Source organism: Eleutherodactylus coqui, chromosome 4 (assembly GCF_035609145.1).
Source record: "Eleutherodactylus coqui strain aEleCoq1 chromosome 4, aEleCoq1.hap1, whole genome shotgun sequence".
Taxonomy (NCBI): Eukaryota; Metazoa; Chordata; class Amphibia; order Anura; family Eleutherodactylidae; genus Eleutherodactylus; species Eleutherodactylus coqui.
The window spans coordinates 104,691,876-104,713,360 of record NC_089840.1 but is presented as its reverse complement, the minus strand read 5'-3'; the positions used below and the strand labels follow the sequence as shown (position 1 = coordinate 104,713,360).

The following is a 21,485-nucleotide window of genomic DNA, read 5'->3' as shown; positions in this document are numbered from 1 at the left end:
CAGCTGAGGTAGTAATGTCGTGCTTAATGCAGGTGGGCTTCGGCCCACACTGCATGCCCCAGTCAGACTGGGGTTCTTTACAAGTGGAAACAGATGCATTTATAATTCCCTGTGGACCCACAGCATGGGTGGGTGCCAGGAAGCCACCGGCGGTACATAGAAATATCCCATTGCATTGCCCAACACAGCTGAGGTAGTAATGTCGTGCTTAATACAGGTGGGCTTCGGCCCACACTGCATGCCCCAGTCAGACTGGGGTTCTTTACAAGTGGACACATGTAGGTTAAACTCCGTGTGCACCTACAGCATGGGTGGCTCCCTGGAACCCACCGGCGGTACATAAAAATATCCCATTGCATTGCCCAACACAGCTGAGGTAGTAATGTCGTGCTTAATGCAGGTGGGCTTCGGCCCACACTGCATGCCCCAGTCAGACTGGGGTTCTTTACAAGTGGACACAGATGCATTTATAATTCCCTGTGGACCCACAGCATGGGTGGGTGCCAGGAAGCCACCGGCGGTACATAGAAATATCCCATTGCATTGCCCAACACAGCGGATGTAACGTCAGCTGTAATGCAGGTGGGCTAAAAATTCATTTGATTACACTGTAGGCGAGGGCCCACAAAAATTGCTGTATCAACAGTACTAATGTACATCCAAAAAATTGGCCATGCCCAACCAAGATGGCAGGTGAAACCCATTAATCGCTTTGGTTAATGTGGCTTAAGTGGTAACTAGGCCTGGAGGCAGCCCAGTTTAACGCAAAATTGGTTCAAGTTAAAGTTTCAACGCTTTTAAGAGCATTGAAACATATAAAAATTGTTTAGAAAAATTATGAGTGAGCCTTGTGGCCCTAAGAAAAATTGCCCGTTCAGCGTGATTACGTGAGGTTTCAGGAGGAGGAGCAGGAGGAGGAGGAGGAATATTAGACACAGATTGATGAAGCAGAAATGTCCCCATTTTGGATGGTGAGAGAGAACGTAGCTTCCATCCGCGAGTGCAGCCTACGTATTGCTTAGGTATCGCTGCTGTCCGCTGGTGGAGAAGAGAAGTCTGGGGAAATCCAGGCTTTGTTCATCTTGATGAGTGTAAGCCTGTCGGCACTGTCGTTTGACAGGTGGGTACGCTTATCCGTGATGATTCCCCCAGCCACACTAAACACACTCTCTGACAAGACGCTAGCCGCAGGACAAGCAAGCACCTCCAGGGCATACAGCGCGAGTTCAGGCCACGTGTCCAGCTTCGACACCCAGTAGTTGTAGGGGGCAGAGGCGTCACGGAGGACGGTCGTGCGATCGGCTACGTACTCCCTCACCATTCTTTTACAGTGCTCCCGCCGACTCAGCCTTGACTGGGGAGCGGTGACACAGTCTTGCTGGGGAGCCATAAAGCTGGCAAAGGCCTTGGAGAATGTTCCCCTGCCTGCGCTGTACATGCTGCCTGATCTCTGCGCCTCCCCTGCTACTTGGCCCTCGGAACTGCGCCTTCTGCCACTAGCGCTGTCGGATGGGAAGTTTACCATCAGTTTGTCCACCAGTGCCCTGTGGTATAGCAACACTCTCGAACCCCTTTCCTCTTCGGGAATGAGAGTGGGAAGGTTCTCCTTATAGCGTGGGTCGAGCAGTGTGTACACCCAGTAATCCGTAGTGGCCAGAATGCGTGTAACGCGAGGGTCACGAGAAAGGCATCCTAACATGAAGTCAGCCATGTGTGCCAGGGTACCTGTACGCAACACATGGCTGTCTTCACTAGGAAGATCACTTTCAGGATCCTCCTCCTCCTCCTCCTCTTCCTCCTCCTCAGGCCATACACGCTGAAAGGATGACAGCCCAGCAGCATGTGTACCCTCACCAGTGGGCCAAGCTGTCTCTTCCCCCTCCTCCTCATCCTCCTCATGCTCCTCCTCCTCAACGCGCTGAGATATAGACAGGCGGGTGCTCTGACTATCCAGCGACATACTGTCTTCCCCCGCCTCTGTTTCCGAGCGCAAAGCGTCTGCCTTTATGCTTTGCAGGGAACTTCTCAAGATGCATAGCAGAGGAATGGTAACGCTAATGATTGCAGCATCGCCGCTCACCACCTGGGTAGACTCCTCAAATTTTCCAAGGACCTGGCAGATGGCTGCCAACCAGGGCCACTCTTCTGTAAATAATTGAGGAGGCTGACTCCCACTGCGCCGCGCAAGTTGGAGTTGGTATTCCACTATAGCTCTACGCTGCTCATAGAGTCTGGCCAACATGTGGAGCGTAGAGTTCCACTGTGTGGGCACGTCGCACAGCAGTCGGTGCACTGGCAGATTAAAGTGATGTTGCAGTGTCCGCAGGGTGGCAGCGTGCGTGTGGGATTTGCGGAAATGTGCGCAGAGCTGGCGCACCTTTCCGAGCAGGTATGACAAGTGGGGGTAGCTTTTCAGAAAGCGCTGAACCACCAAATAAAGACATGGGCCAGGCATGGCACGTGCGTGAGGCTGCCGAGCTGCAGAGCCGCCACCAGCTTACGGCCGTTGTCACACACGACCATGCCCGGTTGGAGGCTCAGCGGCGCAAGCCAGTGGTCGGTCTGCTCTGTCAGACCCTGCAGCAGTTCGTGGGCCGTGTGCCTCTTCTCTCCTAAGCTGAGTAGTTTCAGCACGGCCTGCTGACGCTTGCCCACCGCTGTGCTGCCACGCCGCGTGACACCGACTGCTGGCGACGTGCTGCTGACACATCTTGATTGCGAGACAGAGGTTGCGTTGGAGGAGGAGGAGGAGGAAGGTGCTTTAGTGGAGGAAGCATACACCGCCGCAGATACCACCACCGAGCTGTGGCCCGCAATTCTGGGGGTGGGTAGGACGTGAGCGGTCCCAGGCTCTGACTCTGTCCCAGCCTCCACTAAATTCACCCAATGTGCCGTCAGGGAGATATAGTGGCCCTGCCCGCCTGTGCTTGTCCACGTGTCCGTTGTTAAGTGGACCTTGGCAGTAACCGCGTTGGTGAGGGCGCGTACAATGTTGCGGGAGACGTGGTCGTGCAGGGCTGGGACGGCACATCAGGAAAAGTAGTGGCGACTGGGAACCGAGTAGCGCGGGGCAGCCGCCGCCATCATGCTTTTGAAAGCCTCCGTTTCCACAAGCCTATACGGCAGCATCTCTAGGCTGATCAATTTTGCAATGTGCACGTTTAACGCTTGAGCGTGCGGGTGCGTGGCGTCGTAGTTGAGCTTGCGCTCAAACTGTGGCACTAGCGACGTCTGGACGCTGCGCTGAGAGACATTGCTGGATGGGGCCGAGGACAGCGGAGGTGAGGGTGTGGGTGCAGGCCAGGAGACGGTAGTGCCTGTGTCCTCAGAGGGGGGTTGGATCTCAGTGGCAGGTTGGGGCACAGGGGGAGAAGCAGTGGTGCAAACCGGAGGCGGTGAATGGGCATTGTCCCACCTTGTGGGGTGCTTGGCCATCATATGCCTGCGCATGCTGTTGGTGGTGCCTCCCCAGCTGATCTTGGCGCGACAAAGGTTGCACACCACTGTTCGTCGGTCGTCAGGCGTCTCTGTGAAAAACTGCCACACCGTAGAGCACCTTGACCTGTGCAGGGTGGCATGGCGCGAGGGGGCGCTTTGGGAAACAGTTGGTGGATTATTCGGTCTGGCCCTGCCTCTACCCCTGGCCACCGCACTGGCTCGGCCTGTGCCCACACCCTCACTTGGCCCTCTGCCTCCTCGGCCGCGTCCACATCCTCTAGGCCTACCCCTACCCCTCAGCATGCTGTATTACCAGTGATTTGATTTCCCAGGCAGGAAAGAAATTGGCGCAAGGCTACACTCAACCGTAGCTGGTTGCGTCTGATTTTTGTACGTTGTCCACGCAGCACACACGTACACGGAGACCTTAGGACTGACACAGGCTGGCCAAATATAATTTTTTGTCCTTTTTAGCAAAGGGAAGGACCCACTGCGTATATTCAATGAACAATAACTTTTAGAACTGTAGTGTGGCCCTGAAAAAGTGACACACAACTTTAGTGTAGCAGAGTTATTAACTCTAGCAGAGCAGGTATTTGCCAGTCAGGAAAGACAATGGCGCAAGCCTGCAGTAAACCGTAGCTGGTTGCGTCTGATTTTTGTACGTTGTCCACGCAGCACACACGTACACGGAGACCTTAGGACTGACACAGGCAGGCCAAATATAATTTCTTTTCCTTTTTTGCAAAGGGAAGCACCCACTGCGTATATTCAATGAACAAGAAGTTTAATATCTGTGGTGTGGCCCTCAAAAAGTGTCACACAACTATAGTGTAGCAGAGTTATTAACTGTAGCAGAGCAGGTATTTGCCAGTCATGAAAGACAATGGCGCAAGCCTGCAGTAAACCGTAGCTGGTTGCGTCTGATTTTTGTACGTTGTCCACGCAGCACACACGTACACGGAGACCTTAGGACTGACACAGGCTGGCCAAATGTAATTTCTTTTCCTTTTTTGCAAAGGGAAGGACCCACTGCGTATATTCAATGAACAATAACTTTTAGAACTGTAGTGTGGCCCTGAAAAAGTGACACACAACTTTAGTGTAGCAGAGTTATTAACTCTAGCAGAGCAGGTATTTGCCAGTCAGGAAAGACAATGACGCAAGCCTGCAGTAAACCGTAGCTGGTTGCGTCTGATTTTTGTACGTTGTCCACGCAGCACACACGTACACGGAGACCTTTGGACTGACACAGGCAGGCCAAATATAATTTCTTTTCCTTTTTTGCAAAGGGAAGCACCCACTGCGTATATTCAATGAACAAGAAGTTTAATATCTGTGGTGTGGCCCTCAAAAAGTGTCACACAATTATAGTGTAGCAGAGTTATTAACTCTAGCAGAGCAGGTATTTGCCAGTCAGGAAAGACAATGGCGCAAGCCTGCAGTAAACCGTAGCTGGTTGCGTCTGATTTTTGTACGTTGTCCACGCAGCACACACATACACGGAGACCTTAGGACTGACACAGGCTGGCCAAATATAATTTTTTGTCCTTTTTTGCAAAGGGAAGACCCCACTGCGTATATTCAATGAACAAGAAGTTTAATATCTGTGGTGTGGCCCTCAAAAAGTGTCACACAACTATAGTGTAGCAGAGTTATTAACTCTAGCAGAGCAGGTATTTGCCAGTCAGGAAAGACAATGGCGCAAGCCTGCAGTAAACCGTAGCTGGTTGCATCTGATTTTTGTACGTTGTCCACGCAGCACACACGTACACGGAGACCTTAGGACTGACACAGGCTGGCCAAATATAATGTTTTGTCCTTTTTTGCAAAGGGAAGGACCCACTGCGTATATTCAATGAACAATAACTGTGTTGTGGCCCTGCCTACACAATTCTGTCCCTGTAGTATCAATGGAGGGTGCAATGCTCTGCACAGACGATTTTTAGAAAGAAAAAAAAATGCAACACTGCTAACAGCAGCCAGCACAGTACTGCACACGGTTAAATTTGGCCCTAGAAAGGACCGTTGAGGTTCTTGAAGGCTACACTCACTCCTAACACTCTCCCTGCCTATACACCACTTCTGTCCCTAATGCCGGGTGCAATGCTCTGCACTGCCGATTTTGAGAAAAAAAAAAACACTGCTAGCAGCAGCCTGCACACAGGTAGATGTGGCCCTGAGAAGGACCGTTGGGGTTCTTGAAGCCTACACTGACTCCTAACGCTCTCCCTACAGCAGCACCAGCACGATAGTACTTTCCCTCAGCTAACTCACAAGGCATGTGTGGCGAGCCGCGGGAGGGGCCGACTTTTATACTCGGGTGACATCAGATCTCCCCAGCCACTCACAGCAGGGGGGTGGTATAGGGCTTGAACGTCACAGGGGGAAGTTGTAATGCCTTCCCTGTCTTTCAATTGGCCAGAAAAGCGCGCTAACATCTCAGAGAGGAAACTGAAAGTAACCAGAACACCTCGTGGTGCTCGTTACGAGTAACGAGCATCCCGAACACCCTAACATTCGCACGAATATCAAGCTCGGACGAGTACGTTCGCTCATCTCTAATGTCTATCATTGACTATTGATGTTAATTTTTCATTAATTAAATACCAAATTCATTGTACGTTTTGTTGCTGAGAAATCTATGATTGGGCGATGATTCGTTTTGTAGCTAGGAAAAAAAAAGGATATTAGTTTCCTGAAGGCTGAGGGAATGTTCTCAATACGCTTATTCAGTAAAGCCTCCCAGGGATTCTTGCATATATTACAGTAGGTTACTGTGTATATTAATGAGTAGACTCTGATCCAAAGTCTCTTAACTCTGGGGCAGAACCACCAGATGTGGAGTGTGTCACCTGGGGATGAACAGTTTGCAGAGTCTCCTGGCACTGCATGAGCTATTCGGGGGGAACCAAGTACAAAGGTAAAAAAACTTTAAATGATGTTTTCAGCATTAGTATGTTACGGGCACTTCTATTGGTGGATTTCCAGATCCAGGACCAGTCTTCCTCTGAGAGGGCACTACCTATATCTTTTTCCCAGCGTGATACATATGTTAATTGTGCACAATATATTGAATGGACGAGTCCAGAGTATGTCTGTGAGATCATTTACACTATAGGCGATCTCACTGGAAATTATTCAATTAATGCAGCAGTCCTTTTATCTCTTAGGTCTTAAAGAATTTTTACAAAAGAGAATATAATATGCTATGACAGATAAATGTAGAACATAAAAAAAAAATGCTACTGTGAAACAATACAGATGGCTTGCAGAGGACTTTTAACCTATACATGTATGTAAACTCTATCTTAACGGCAACATTTAAATGAAGGGCTCTTAACACTTGATGGCAATTAGTAGACACATTTTTTATTTGATTACACTCAGGAATAGCTTGCTCAGATTTACTTCAGAGTATCCACTCCGTGCTAGAATTTGGTCGGTGGCATGTTTTATTTTCTTGTATGTAGCTTCTACTTCTTGATAGTGCTTCTTCAAGAAAACTTTTTTCCTGTTCTGAAACTACCTTTTCCAGTGCATAATCCCAGTCAAAGCTGAATCGAAAAAAACATAGCTGGGTGTACAAGTCCTTCTCAGGATATTCTGATCTTAGAGTAGCTTTTAGAGAGGCCTGGCATATAGGACCACTGCGAGAGAAGCTTAGGGAAAGACTACGAGTCTTGTTTTGGTAGGTCTGTTCTTCACTAGAGATGAGCGAGCGTACTCGTCCGAGCTTGATGCTCGTTCGAGTATTAGGGTACTCGAGATGCTCGTTACTCGAGACGAGCACCACGCGGTGTTCGAGTGACTTCCATTTTCTTCCCAGAAAATTTTGCGCCCTTTTCTGGCCAATAGAAACACAGCGAAGGCATTACAACTTCCTCCTGTGAAGTTCCAGCCCTATCCCACCCCCCTGCAGTGAGTGGCTGGGGAGATCAGGTGACACCCGAGTATATAAACTGGGGCCGGCCGCGGCTCGCCACAGATGCACGCTGAGAGACATTAGGGAAAGAGCCGTCTTGCTGTAGCTGCTATAGGGAGAGTGTTAGGCTGGTATCTTCGTCTTCAAGAACCCCAACGGTCCTTCTTAGGGCCACATCTGACCGTGTGCAGTACCGTTGAGGCTGCTTTTAGCAGTTTTGTTATTTTTTTTTTTGTATATCGGGCGTGCAGACCATAGCGTCCTCAGTCTGCAGTCATTTTACTGAGTATAGGGCAGTACTGGTGAGACAGGGACAGTGGTACAGGGAAAGAGATACACTGGCTATATAGGCAGTGGGCTTTTTTAAAAAAAAAATGGAAAAAAAAATCTTTGGGCTGCCTGTGACCGTGTTCAGTTTACTGCGTGTCTGCTGGGGGTAGTAGTCACTCATTAATACCCAGCTAGGTGTTACTGCAGCCGTGCGCATAATTTTTTCTAGCCGCACTGTGCTTTCAATAACCACAGTCATCCTCCAACAGGGAAATCCATATACAGGCTATATAGGCAGTGGGGTTTTTCCCAAAAATTGGAAAAAAATACTATATTTGGGCTTCCTGTGACCGTCTTCAGTTTACTGCGTGTCTGCTGGGGGTAGTAGTCGCTCATTATTACCCAGCTAAGCGTTACAGCAGGCTTGCACATAATTGTTTCCTGCCTCTGCTGTGTCCGTTACATGATCACTGTCATCCCGCCAGAGGGAAAGAGTACACATATAAATGCTGCATATGGTGTCTGTCTGGTTTTTCACCTCACCATCTTAAAAAATTGAAGCAAAATACTTAAGGCCTACCACTAGACTTTGGCCACTTGACTGGTTCTGCGCTGTGAATTCCAGTAGCTCAGTCATACGCACCTAGGTCTCACTACAGGCTTGCGCATAATTGTTTCCTGGCTCTGCTGTGCGTTCCGTAAGCGAAGTCAGCCTCCAACCACAGGCCAATAAGCGGCACATTTAATTACAGCGTTCTGTTTCTGCTCTACTCGTAATACACCATGCTGAGGGGTACGGGTAGGCCTAGAGGACGTGGACACGGGCGAGCACGTGGAGGCCCAAGTCAGGGGGTGGGCACAGGCCGAGCTCCTGGTCCAGGTGTATCGCAGCTGACTGCTGCGGGATTAGGAGAGAGGCAAGTTTCTGGGGTCGCCAGATTCATCTCACAATTAATGGGTTTACGCGGTAGACCTTTATTAGAAACTGAGCACTGTGAGCAGGTCCTGTCGTGGATGGCAGAAAGTGCATCCAGCAATTTATCGACCACCCAGACTTCTACGCCGTCCACTGCTGCAACTCTGAATCCTCTGACTGCTGCTCTTCCTTCCTCCCAGCTTCCTCACTCCATTAAAATGACACATTCTGAGGAGCAGGCCGACTCCCAGGAACTGTGCTTGGGCCCCTGCCCAGAATGGACAGCAATGGTTCCTCTCCCACCGGAGGAGTTTGTCGTGACCGATGCCCAACCTTTGGAAAGTTCCCAGGGTCCGGGGGATGAGGCTGGGGACTTCCGGCAACTGTCTGAAGAGCTTTCAGTGGGTGAGGAGGACGATGACGATGAGACACAGTTGTCTATCAGTGAGGTAGTAGTAAGGGCAGTAAGTCCGAGGGAGGAGCGCACAGAGGATTCGGAGGAAGAGCAGCTGGATGATGAGGTGACTGACCCCACCTGGTTTGCTAAGCCTACTGAGGACAGGTCTTCAGAGGGGGAGGCAAGTGCAGCAGCAGGGCAGGTTGCAAGAGGCCAAGCACTCCACAAGGTGGGACGAAGGCCATTCACCGCCTCCGGTTTGCACCACTGCCTCTCCCCCTGTGCCCCAACCTGCCACTGAGATCCAACCCCCCTCTCAGGACACAGGCACGACCGTCTCCCGGCCTGCACCCACACGCTCACCTCCGCTGTCCTCGGCCCCATCCAGCAATGTCTCTCAGCGCAGCGTCCAGCCATCGCTAGCGCAACTGTTTGAGCGCAAGCGCAAGTACGCCGCCACGCACCCGCACGCTCAAGCGTTAAACGTGCACATAGCCAAATTCATCAGCCTGGAGATGCTGCCGTATAGGCTTGTGGAAATGGAGGCTTTCAAAAACATGATGGCGGCGGCGACCCCGCGGTACTCGGTTCCCAGTCGCCACTACTTTTCCCGATGTGCCGTCCCAGCCCTGCATGACCACGTCTCCCGCAACATTGTACGCGCCCTCACCAACGCGGTTACTGGACAGGTCCACTTAACAACGGACACGTGGACAAGCACAGGCGGGCAGGGCCACTATATCTCCCTGACGGCACATTGGGTGAATTTAGTAGAGGCTGGGATCGAGTCAGAGCCTGCGACCGCTCACGTCCTACCCACCCCCAGAATTGCGGGCCCCAGCTCGGTGCTGGTATCTGCGGCGGTGTATGCTTCCTCCACTAAACCACCTTCCTCCTCCTACGCAACCTCTGTCTCGCAATCAAGATGTGTCAGCAGCAGCACGTCGCCAGCAGTCGGTGTCGCCCGGCGTGGCAGCACAGCGGTGGGCAAGCGTCAGCAGGCCATGCTAAAACTACTCAGCTTAGGAGAGAAGAGGCACACGGCCCACGAATGCTGCAGGGTCTGACAGAGCAGACCGACCGCTGGCTTTCGACGCTGAGCCTCCATCCGGGCATGGTCGTGTGTGACAACGGCCGTAACCTGGTGGCGGCTCTGCAGATCGGCAGCCTCACGCACGTGCCATGCCTGGCCCACGTCTTTAATTTGGTGGTTCAGCGGTTTCTGAAAAGCTACCCACGCTTGTCAGACTTGCTCGGAAAGGTGCGCCGCCTCTGCGCACATTTCCGCAAGTCCAAGACGGACGCTGCCACCCTGCGGACCCTGCAACATCGGTTTAATCTTTTTTTTTTTTTTGTAAATCAAATTTTATTCCATTTTTTAATAATTAACAATACAAACAGCATCAACATAACCTGTGTCAAAAATCGTACAGGTCTGAATATCAATTAAATCAAAGCGGGTCCATCTGGATCCCCACAGACGTGCGATAAGACAGACCAAATACATATGTAGCTACAGCATACAAAGAAGAACAAATAACAGGCAAAATAATAGACATAATACAAAAAGAAGACAAAGACAGCCAGACTAACTACATAGGGGGGAAATGTAGGGAGAGGGGGGGGGAGGGGAAGGGAGATGGGGTGAAGAAAGGGGGGGGGGGGGTCCCAACTATCCTAAGCTAGCATCCAGTGGCAGGGAATCAATGTCAACCGTCACAGCCTACCCAGGAGTCTGATTCCCCCTCTAAGATGTGAGGTTCACCCGGCAAGTACACCAGAGGTTTTCGTGATTGTGATTACACCAGACCACCTAGTCGCTAAGTCTGCCAGATGACCGCTCTCCAAGGAGCCCACATTTCCACATATTTATCGTGGGTACCCTTAGACCAAGCAGAGAGCTCCTCGAAGTTTGCTAAAGTATCTACTCTGTCCCTCCACTGAGAGACCGTCGGAGGCTCCCTCTGCTTCCATCTCAGTGGAATAAGGGCTTTTGCCGCATCTATTATTAGGGCCACCAACTTGTGTCGCAGTGGATGGAACGCCTCGGACGGCTTCCACAGGAGGACCAAACCAGGGGAGAGGATCAATTTCGGGGAGATCTTCTTCAACACCTCTCCCACCTGTTCCCAGAATAACGCTAGGACAGGACATTCCCACCAGATATGTAAAAAGGACCCAGTTGCCCTCTCGCATCTCCAACACACATCCCGTTCAATTAGTTTGTGGTCAGAAAGCCACTGGGGAGTCCTGTACCACCTCGCTAGAAGTTTGTAATGGGTCTCCTGCGAGGTGACACAAGGGGAGAGTCCAAAGGCGGTCTTCAGGATAAGCTTGGTCTCACTGGGAGACAGAGAGATACGGAGTTCCTTCTCCCAAGAAACCAGAAAGGCCGGGCGCGTATCGGCTGGAGGGGAGATGAAGTGCCGCCGAATATATGAGACCTTTCTAGCTAAGGCGTTGCCCCCCATTATAGTAGTCTCGAATGGAGTCAGAGGTCTTTCCAATTTGTGAGTTTTAAGAAAGGCGTTAATGACTTTAAGCAAATGGGCCACGACAAGAAATGTAGAGGTACCATCTGGAAGCAGGTCCTCCAACGAGGACAGAGGGTATCTGTGTGAGATGTCAAAAACATCTTGCAGTTTCTTGTTTGCAAATGTCTGCCACACTCTGGCAGTACAAGGATCTAACCTAAGATCCATGAGCCTATGCAGAGAGGATAGAGGGGCTGCTGGCGAGGGGGTCGGGGCCAGGGTCGGCCCGATGGCCCTCCATGTCTCTAGGGCGCCTCTCGTTAGTGGGTTAGCCCTCTGTTTTCTATTGAATCTCTCTCCCGGGACCCAAAGTTCCTCAATGAGGAGTTGGCCATGGGCACCCCTGGCTAGGGTCTGTAAAAGCGGGTCCTTAATGGGATGTGTCAACTCCATCCAGTGATTAAGTTGTGCTGCCCTATAGAATTCCCTGGGGCACGGCAGGTCCACTCCTCCCTCCGAGCGCCTTCTAGTTAGTAGACAGTGGGCTAGTCTCGGCCTCCTACCCATCCAGAGGTATCTAAGGAAAATCGTGCGTAGATTTTTAAAAAAGTTAAGAGGTATAAAGACTGGGAGGAGTCTAATTTTGTATAGTATAATAGGAATGACATACGATTTCAGCACGTTCTTCCTTCCCAGCCAGGAAATAAAAGGTAAGTCGTAGGATCGTAATAGTTTTTTAACTTTCGTTAGCAGGGGGAGGAAATTAGTAGTGTAAAGATCTTCGGCTTTTTTAGTGATTTTGACGCCAAGGAAATCGATGGCTTTGTCTGACCAGGTGAAAGGGGAGCTATTTTTAATTTTTTGGAGTCTGTTGGATGGTATGGATATATTTAAAGCCATTGATTTAGACAAATTAGTTTTAAAGTTGGAAAGAGTTCCAAACTCTTCCAGCAGGGAGACAAGGCGAGGGAGGCCTCCCTCCGGGTTTGTAATGAGAAATGTTATATCATCAGCATATGCTGAAATTGAAAGGGTCTCTCCTCCGACCCTGAGGCCCTGTATCAGAGGATCGAGTCTCACCTTTTGAAGAAATGGCTCCAGGGCGAGGATGAAAAGGGAGGGGGAAAGGGGGCAGCCCTGTCTTGTACCGTTGTTTATATTAAACGGCGGGGAGAGAGAGTTATTAATTTTTAGTCTCGCATGGGGCATTGCATATAAGGAGAAGATCGCCCTGACGAACTTGCCTGGGATATTGAAATGCAAAAGAACCTGTTCCATATAGACCCAGTTGACGCGGTCAAACGCTTTTTCAGCGTCCGTGCTCACAAGAGCAAGCGGAATATTATGCGTCTGAGCGTATCTTGTTGCATGTAATATCCTAAGACAACCGTCTCTGCCCTCTCTCCCCCTGACAAATCCCGATTGTTCAAAATTAATCAGTTTAGTTATATGGTTTTCCAGACGTTTCGCGAGGATTTTAGCCCAGAGCTTCATATCAAAACTTATCAGGGAGATTGGGCGATAACTACTACAGGATTCGGGGTCTTTGTTTTCCTTTCGGACCAGAGTGATGTGCGCCTCTTGTGCCTGCCTAGGGAGGGGAACTCCCTGCAGCAAAGCGTTAAAGAGTTCTGTTAATTGAGGGACTAGGGTCTCTTTGAAGGTCTTATAATAAATCAGGGGGAGACCATCGGGTCCGGGACTCTTTCCGGGGGGGGAGGAATCTATAAGTTCTGTTATTTCCTGATCCGTTATTGTTTCTAAGAAATTATCAGTGTCCTCCTGGCTAAGCTTTGGCATGTTTAAGTCGTTAAGAAAACGGTTAATCTGTTCTTTCATATCGGCAGAGGCCACAGGAGTTAGGGGATCCCTAAGGTTGTAGAGAGAAGAGTAAAAGCTTAGGAATTCAGAGGTAATCTCCTGTGTGGAGGAAACCTTTTGACCGTTCGAGGTTTTAATCAGCTGTATATGGTTTCTGGATCTGGCTTTCTTTATAAGGGCGGACATGTATTTACTCCCTCTATTTCCTTGGGCGTAGGTGATGTGTTTTAAGTACAGGTGCTTTTTGTTATATTTAGTCTCAAGAAGGAGTTTGAGTTCCCTCCTGAGAGATGCCAACTCCTCCAGCGAGGCCCCGCAGGTCGACTGCTTAGACACCCGTTCCAGTTTAGCAATTTGGCACAGTTTGTTGTCAATTTCTTTTTGTTGTTTTTTCTTAGCTCTGGAGCCAGCTGCAATGAGGAGGCCTCTGACGAATGCCTTATGGGCCTCCCAGATCGTTGGGATCGAGACCTCTTCGGATTTATTTAGCTGGAAAAATTCCTCTATCGCCTTTTTTAAATGAAGTTTCTCTTCCTCCGGATCTAATAAAGAGGGATTAAGTCTCCATCGCCATTCCCTAGGGGATGGGCCAGGGAGACGAAGGTTTAAGTGGACTGGGGCGTGGTCTGTGATTACAATAGGGTCAATTGATACTTTGGTCACGTACTGCAAGAGGGAGGGGGACACGAAGATGTAATCCAGGCGCTGGAAAGAGGAGTGGACCCGCGAGAAAAAAGTATAATCCCTGGAGTTTGTATTTAAGCATCTCCAGCTGTCCACAATATTAGTTTCTGATAATACCCGTATGAGATTTTTAAGCTTTCTTTGGGATATTTGAGATTTTCCTACAGAAGAGTCTAGGAGTGGACAGATTGTAAGGTTCAAATCGCCTCCTAATATTATCTGACCGGTGGCAAAGTGTTTTAAGGCCTCAAGTTGTTTAATCAGCCAGGGTATTTGGTTGGTGTTGGGGGCATATAGGTTCGCCAGAGTGACTTTGTTATCGTTGAGAATCCCCTTAACAAATAAGGCCCTACCTTCCTCATCTGAGTACTGTCCTTCACATGAAAAGGCAAGGGATTTATGTAAAAGGACAGATACCCCCTTAGCGGCCGACGTGGGGTGTGTGTTGTGAAATGCGAGAGGGAACTGCCGTCCCGGTAGGGATAGACACCGATCTCCCCTGTAATGGGTCTCCTGCAGAAAGACAATTCTTGAACCATACCTCTTCAGTAGTACTGCGATGTGATGCCTCTTAGCTGGGGAATTCAGACCGTTTACGTTCAGCGTAGTGACTCGGATCTGCTCCTCCATGTTGTCACAGTAGTAGATTTGTACTGGACTTTCCTTCTATACAATAACAGGCAAATAGGATGGAAGAGAAAATCGTCAGTCCTGCGCGATAAACTTTACTCTCTTACCCGACAGATACAAAGGACAGCCGGGATTATAAGGGCCCCGGGGCAGGTGGGAGGGGGGAGGGGTGGAAGGGTTAAGGGAGAAGTGGTAGGATAAGAATACAAAGGGTGAGAAAAAAGATAGACAGTAGGATGCACAGAAAAGTGCCAACAAAGAACACACTATAAATGTGTTGCGAATACAACCCTCGTGCCCCCGAGGCCGGTACACTCCTAAGAGCCCACCGGGTCCGGGACTAGAGGGGGAGGGGGGTGGGGGCGAGTTATCTACTCCTCCAACAGTGAGGGGCAGACAACGGGATTCAACCTGTTCATCCAGGCGCCCCCGGGTCACTGAAATAGATATTAATGCATACAAATTACAAAATTACACCGACCACAACCTGCGGAAGGAAAGGGTTAAACAATTATTCCATATAGTACGAGAATAACTTCGCATAAACATATGAGCAACGTCCCAGAGATCATAACACCGCCTCAAATATCTCCAAGACCCCAACTGTAGGGGACGGAAGGGATCTCCGTATGAGTCAACGACTCAAAGAGGGCACAGAGAGAACATTTGCCCGTGTGAGGAGGAAGCAACCTTAAGAAATGTCCTCCCGAACTTCAGCGGAGGGCTCTCTGGGGATCCGTCAGCAGGCAAAATGTGAACCACAGCAACTTCTAGAGAGTCCGTCAAGTGTCTGAGTTGTCCACCAATTCCCTTGTTTTTTTCTTTTTGGATTTTGGAGACTTGAGGTTGCCAGCCGATTGCCACGGCTCAGGTAGTGTAAGCCTGGGAAGTTTAGGGAACTCTGGAAGTGGCATCCAGCAGGGCAATTCAATGGGATCCATCCCAAGGTGTTCCCAGCAAGCATGGAGATCGTCTGGTGAGCGGATAATCATTCTTCGGCTCTTGTAGAATATGCTAATTCCAAAAGGGAATAGCCAGGTATATCGGATTTCCCTTTCTCTGAGCGCCTCCAGCAAAGGGCGAAGTAGGCGACGCTTAGCTAGGGTTACCGGGGAGAGGTCCTGGTAAATCTGGATCAGAGCATCCCCGTATTTAACTTCTTTGCGGGATCTTGCTGTTTTTAAAATGATCGCAGTGTCCTGGAAGGATAGCAGCCTACAGATAGTGTCCCTAGGGGGCTCAGCAGGTCCAGGAGGGGGTCTGAGAGCTCTATGGATGCGCTCTATGACGATCAGGGAAGCCCTCTCCGCACCCACTAGCTGTTGAAAAATTTCCATTGTTACCTTGTGGAGGGACTCCGCAGCCCAGGACTCCGGAATACCTTTAAGCCTTAAGTTATTCCTCCTGCTGCGGTTTTCTAGATCTTCTTGCAGGAGGAGGGATCGATTGAGATTTTCGTGCTGGTCCCTTAAGATTTTCTCCATAGCACTTGCATGAGTAGAAACCGAGGCTGAGGCGGCCTCTAGGTCCTCCACCCTGCGTCCCAGCTGTTTTATGTCCTCCTTTATCTCGGTGAGGTCAGCGACAATAGGGGACAGCGCATTTCTTATGAGTTCTCTCATGAATCCTCGAGAGACTCCTCCAGAGTCCTCCTCGTCTGAAGAGGACTCTCCCTCCCCAGCTTTGCTGTGTGAAGCTGCTGCCTCGTGCACCGGCGCCATTTTGGAAGCGGGGTGCGGGGAGCGGGAGCTGCGCTCCTTCAGGTAGCGCTGCATACCCGCTTGACTTTTCGCCGGTTTGGGAGTGCAGGGGGGTTCTCCAACCCTTTCCTTTGCAGCTTTCTTCATTTTGGGGGTCGTGGTCGGTGCAGCGGGACCTCCGTGGGCGCCGTTCAGAGGGAGCTCCGGACTTAAGCGGCCATCTTGCTCCGCGGCAGGCTCCGCCCCCCAACATCGGTTTAATCTGCCAGTGCACCGACTGCTGTGCGACGTGCCCACACGGTGGAACTCTACGCACCACATGTTTGCCAGGCTCTATGAGCAGCGTAGAGCTATAGTGGAATATCAACTCCAACATGGGTGGCGTAATGGGAGTCAGCCTCCTCAATTCTTTACAGAAGAGTGGGCCTGGTTGGCAGACATCTGCCAGGTCCTTGGAAACTTTGAGGAGTCTACCCAGATGGTGAGCAGCGATGCTGCAATCATTAGCGTCACCATTCCTCTGCTATGCCTCTTGAGAAGTTCCCTGCAAAGCATAAAGGCAGACGCTTTGCGCTCGGAAACAGAGGCGGGGGAAGACAGTATATCGCTGGATAGTCAGAGCACCCTCATGTCTATATCTCAGCGCGGTTTAGGGGAGGAGGAGGGGGAGGAGCATGAGGAGGAGGGGGAAGAGACAGCTTGGCCCACTGCTGAGGGTACCCATGCTGCTTGCCTGTCATCCTTTCAGCGTGTATGGCCTGAGGAGGAGGAGGATCCTGAAAGTGATCTTCCTAGTGAGGACAGCCATGTGTTGCGTACAGGTACCCAGGCACACATGGCTGACTTCATGTTAGGATGCCTTTCTCGTGACCCTAGCGTTACACGCATTCTGGCCACTACCGATTACTGGGTATACACACTGCTCGACCCACGGTATAAGGAGAACCTTTCCATTCTCATACCCGAAGAGGAAAGGGGTTCGAGAGTGATGCTATACCACAGGACCCTGGTGGACAAACTGATGGTAAAATTCCCATCCGACAGCGCTAGTGGCCGAAGGCACAGTTCCGAGGGCCAGGAAGCAGGGGAGGCGCAGAGATCAGGCAGCATGTACAGCGCAGGCAGGGGAACACTCTCCAAGGCCTTTGCCAGCTTTATGGCTCCCCAGCAAGACTGTGTCACCGCTCCCCAGTCGAGGCTCAGTCGGCGGGAGCACTGTAAAATGATGGTGAGGGAATACGTAGCCGATCGCACGACCGTCCTCCGTGACGCCTCTGCTCCGTACAACTACTGGGTGTCGAAGCTGGACATGTGGCCTGAACTCGCGCTGTATGCCCTGGAGTTGCTTGCTTGCCCTGCGGCTAGCGTCTTGTCAGAGAGGGTGTTTAGTGCGGCTGGGGGAATCATCACGGATAAGCGTACCCACCTGTCAACTGACAGTGCCGACAGGCTAACACTCATAAAGAAGAACAAAGCCTGGATTTCCCCAGACTTCTCCACCAGCGGACAGCAGCGATACCTAAACAATACGTAGGCTGCACCCGCAGATGGAAGCATCGTTCTCTATCACCATAAAAAACGGGGACCTTTTAGCTTCATCAATCTGTGTATAATATTCCTCCTCCTCCTCCTGCTCCTCCTCCTGAAACCTCACGTAATCACGCGAACGGGCAATTTTTCTTAGGCCCACAAGGCTCAGTCATATTTAGAGATGAGCGAGCACCAAAATGCTTGGGTGCTCGTTATTCGGGACGAACTTTTCGCGATGCTCGAGGGTTCGTTTCGAGTAACGAACCCCATTGAAGTCAATGGGCGACCCGAGCATTTTTGTATTTCGCCGATGCTCGCTAAGGTTTCCTTGTGTGAAAATCTGGGCAATTCAAGAAAGTGATGGGAACGACACAGCAACGGATAGGGCAGGCGAGGGGCTACATGTTGGGCTGCATCTCAAGTTCACAGGTCCCACTATTAAGCCACAATAGCGGCAAGAGTGGGGCCCCCCTCTCCCAAAAACTTTTACTTCTGAAAAGCCCTCATTAGCATGGCATACCTTAGCTAAGCACCACACTACCTCCAACAAATCACAATCACTGCCTGCATGACACTCCACTGCCACTTCTCCTGGGTTACATGCTGCCCAACCGCCCCCCCTCCCCCCCCCCCACAGCGCACACCAAAGTGTCCCTGCGCAGCCTTCAGCTGCCCTAATGCCTCACCACCCTCATGTCTATTTAGAAGTGCGTCTGCCATGAGGAGGAACCGCAGGCACACACTGCAGAGGTTGGCACGGCAATGCAGCGACCCTCTTTAAAAGTGGCGGGGCGATAGCCCACAATGCTGTACAGAAGCAATGAGAAATAGAATCCTGTGCCACCGCCATCAGGAGCTGCACACGTGGGCATAGCAATGGGGAACCTATGTGTCACACACTATTCATTCTGTCAAGGTGTCTCTGCATGCCCCAGTCAGACCGGGCTTTTTAATTCATAGACACAGGCAGGTACAACTCCCTATTGTGAAGTCCCTGTCGACCGACAGCATGGGTGGCTTCCTGGAACCCACCGGCGGTACATAAAAATATCCCATTGCAGTGCCCAAAACAGCTGAGGTAGTAATGTCGTGCTTAATGCAGGTGGGCTTCGGCCCACACTGCATGCCCCAGTCAGACTGGGGTTCTTTTCAAGTGTACAGATGTAGTAAAAACTCTGTGTGCACCTACAGCATGGGTGGGTGCCAGGAAGCCACCGGCGGTACATAGAAATATCCCATTGCATTGCCCAACACAGCTGAGGTAGTAATGTCGTGCTTAATGCAGGTGGGCTAAAAATTTATTTGATTACACTGTAGGCGAGGGCCCACAAAAATTGCTGTATCAACAGTACTAATGTACCTGAAAAAAATTGGCCATGGCCAACCAAGAGGGCAGGTGAAACCCATTAATCGCTTTGGTTAATGTGGCTTAAGTGGTAACTAGGCCTGGAGGCAGCCCAGTTTAACGAAAAATTGGTTCAAGTTAAAGTTCCAACGCTTTTCAGAGCATTGAAACATCTAAAAATTGTTTAGAAAAATTATGAGTGAGCCTTGTGGCCCTAAGAAAAATTGCCCGTTCAGCGTGATTACGTGAGGTTTCAGGAGGAGGAGCAGGAGGAGGAGGAGGAGGAATATTAGACACAGATTGATGAAGCAGAAATGTCCCCGTTTTGGATGGTGAGAGAGAACGTAGCTTCCATCCGCGGGTGCAGCCTACGTATTGCTTACGTATCGCTGCTGTCCGCTGGTGGAGAAGAGAAGTCTGGGGAAATCCAGGTTTTGTTCATCTTGATGAGTGTTAGCCTGTCGGCACTGTCGGTTGACAGGCGGGTACGCTTATCTGTGATGATTCCCCCAGCCGCACTAAACACCCTCTCCGACATGACGCTAGCCACAGGACAAGCAAGCACCTCCAGGGCATACAGCGCTAGTTCAGGCCACGTGTCCAGCTTCGACACCCAGTAGTTGTAGGGGGCAGAGGCGTCACCGAGGATGGTCGTGCGATCGGCTACGTACTCCCTCACCATCCTTTTACAGTGCTCCCGCCGACTCAGCCTTGACTGGGGAGCGGTGACACAGTCTTGCTGGGGAGCCATAAAGCTGGCCAGGCCCTTAAAGACTGTTGCACTGTCTGGGCTGTACATGCTGCTCGATCTACGCACCTCCCCTGCTACATGGCCCTCGGAACTGCGCCTTCTGCCACTAGCGCTGTCGGATGGGAATTTTACCATCAGCTTGTCCGCCAGGGTCCTGTGGTATAGCAACACTCTCGAACCCCTTTCCTCCTCGGGAATGAGACTGGGAAGGTTCTCCTTATAGCGTGGGTCGAGCAGTGTGTACACCCAGTAATCCGTAGTGGCCAGAATGCGTTGAATGCGAGGGTCACGAGAAAGGCATCCTAACATGAAGTCAGCCATGTGTGCCAGGGTACCTGTACGCAACACATGGCTGTCCGCACTAGGAAGATCACTTTCAGGATCCTCCTCCTCCTCCTCCTCCTCCTCCTCAGGCCATACACGCTGAAATGATGACAGGCAACCAGCCGGTGTACCGTCAGCAGCGGGCCAAGCTGTCTCTTCCCCCTCCTCCTCATCCTCCTCCTCCTCCTCCTGAACGCGCTGAGATATAGACAGGAGGGTGCTCTGACTATCCAGCGACATACTGTCTTCCCCCGGCTCTGTTTCCGAGCGCAAAGCGGCTGCCTTTATGGTTTGCAGGGAAGTTCTCAAGATGCATAGCAGAGGAATGGTGACGCTAATGATTGCAGCATCGCTGCTCACCACCTGGGTAGACTGATCAAAGTTTCGAAGGACCTGGCAGATGTCTGCCAACCAGGCCCACTCTTCTGAAAAGAATTGAGGAGGCTGACTCCCACTGCGCCGCCCATGTTGGAGTTGGTATTCCACTATAGCTCTACGCTGCTCATAGAGCCTAGCCAACATGTGGAGCGTAGAGTTCCACCGTGTGGGCACGTCGCACAGCAGTCGGTGCACTGGCAGATTAAAGCGATGTTGCAGGGTGCGCAGGGTGGCAGCGTCCGTGTGGGACTTGCGGAAATGTGCGCAGAGCCGGCGCACCTTTACGAGCAGGTCTGACAAGCGTGGGTAGCTTTTCAGAAAGCGCTGAACCACCAAATTAAAGACGTGGGCCAGGCATGGCACGTGCGTGAGGCTGCCGAGCTGCAGAGCCGCCACCAGGTTACGCCCGTTGTCACACACGACCATGCCCGGTTGGAGGCTCAGCGGCGCAAGCCAGCGGTCGGTCTGCTCTGTCAGACCCTGCAGCTTAACAGAGGCAGTGAAGTCCAACTAGTTTGGAAAGAACTGACTATGTGGACCCTTGACCAAAAAAAAATTATAATAAAATATAACTTTTATTAAAGAAATAACTAAAAGGAAGAACATACACACATAAATCTAGATCCAGGAAAACCCATGGAACCGATAAAAATGTATTGATACCACTGTCCATAAACAGTAATAGACCGGTCAGTCTGAGTATCGTTATGACTCAGCCATTTAGTGTATTCGGTCTCTTTGCAGAATCTGACAGGATTATCAGAATCTATTGTATACACGTCAACCTAATCAGGAGATGAAAAAGTGACATAAGTCCGACAGTTGGATGTTACAGAACGTGACCCAAACTCCAGAGATCAGGTTCGGTGATGTATACGTCGTTCACATCGAGAAAATAAGCT

General features: G+C 50.7%; 1 pseudogene; it reads right to left on the bottom strand.

Annotated features, from left to right (window-relative positions):
- Window positions 1–6,810: 6,810 nt before the first annotated feature.
- Window positions 6,811–21,485, bottom strand: part of LOC136626515 (DNA polymerase alpha catalytic subunit-like) — a 120,740-nt pseudogene continuing 106,065 nt past the window's right edge.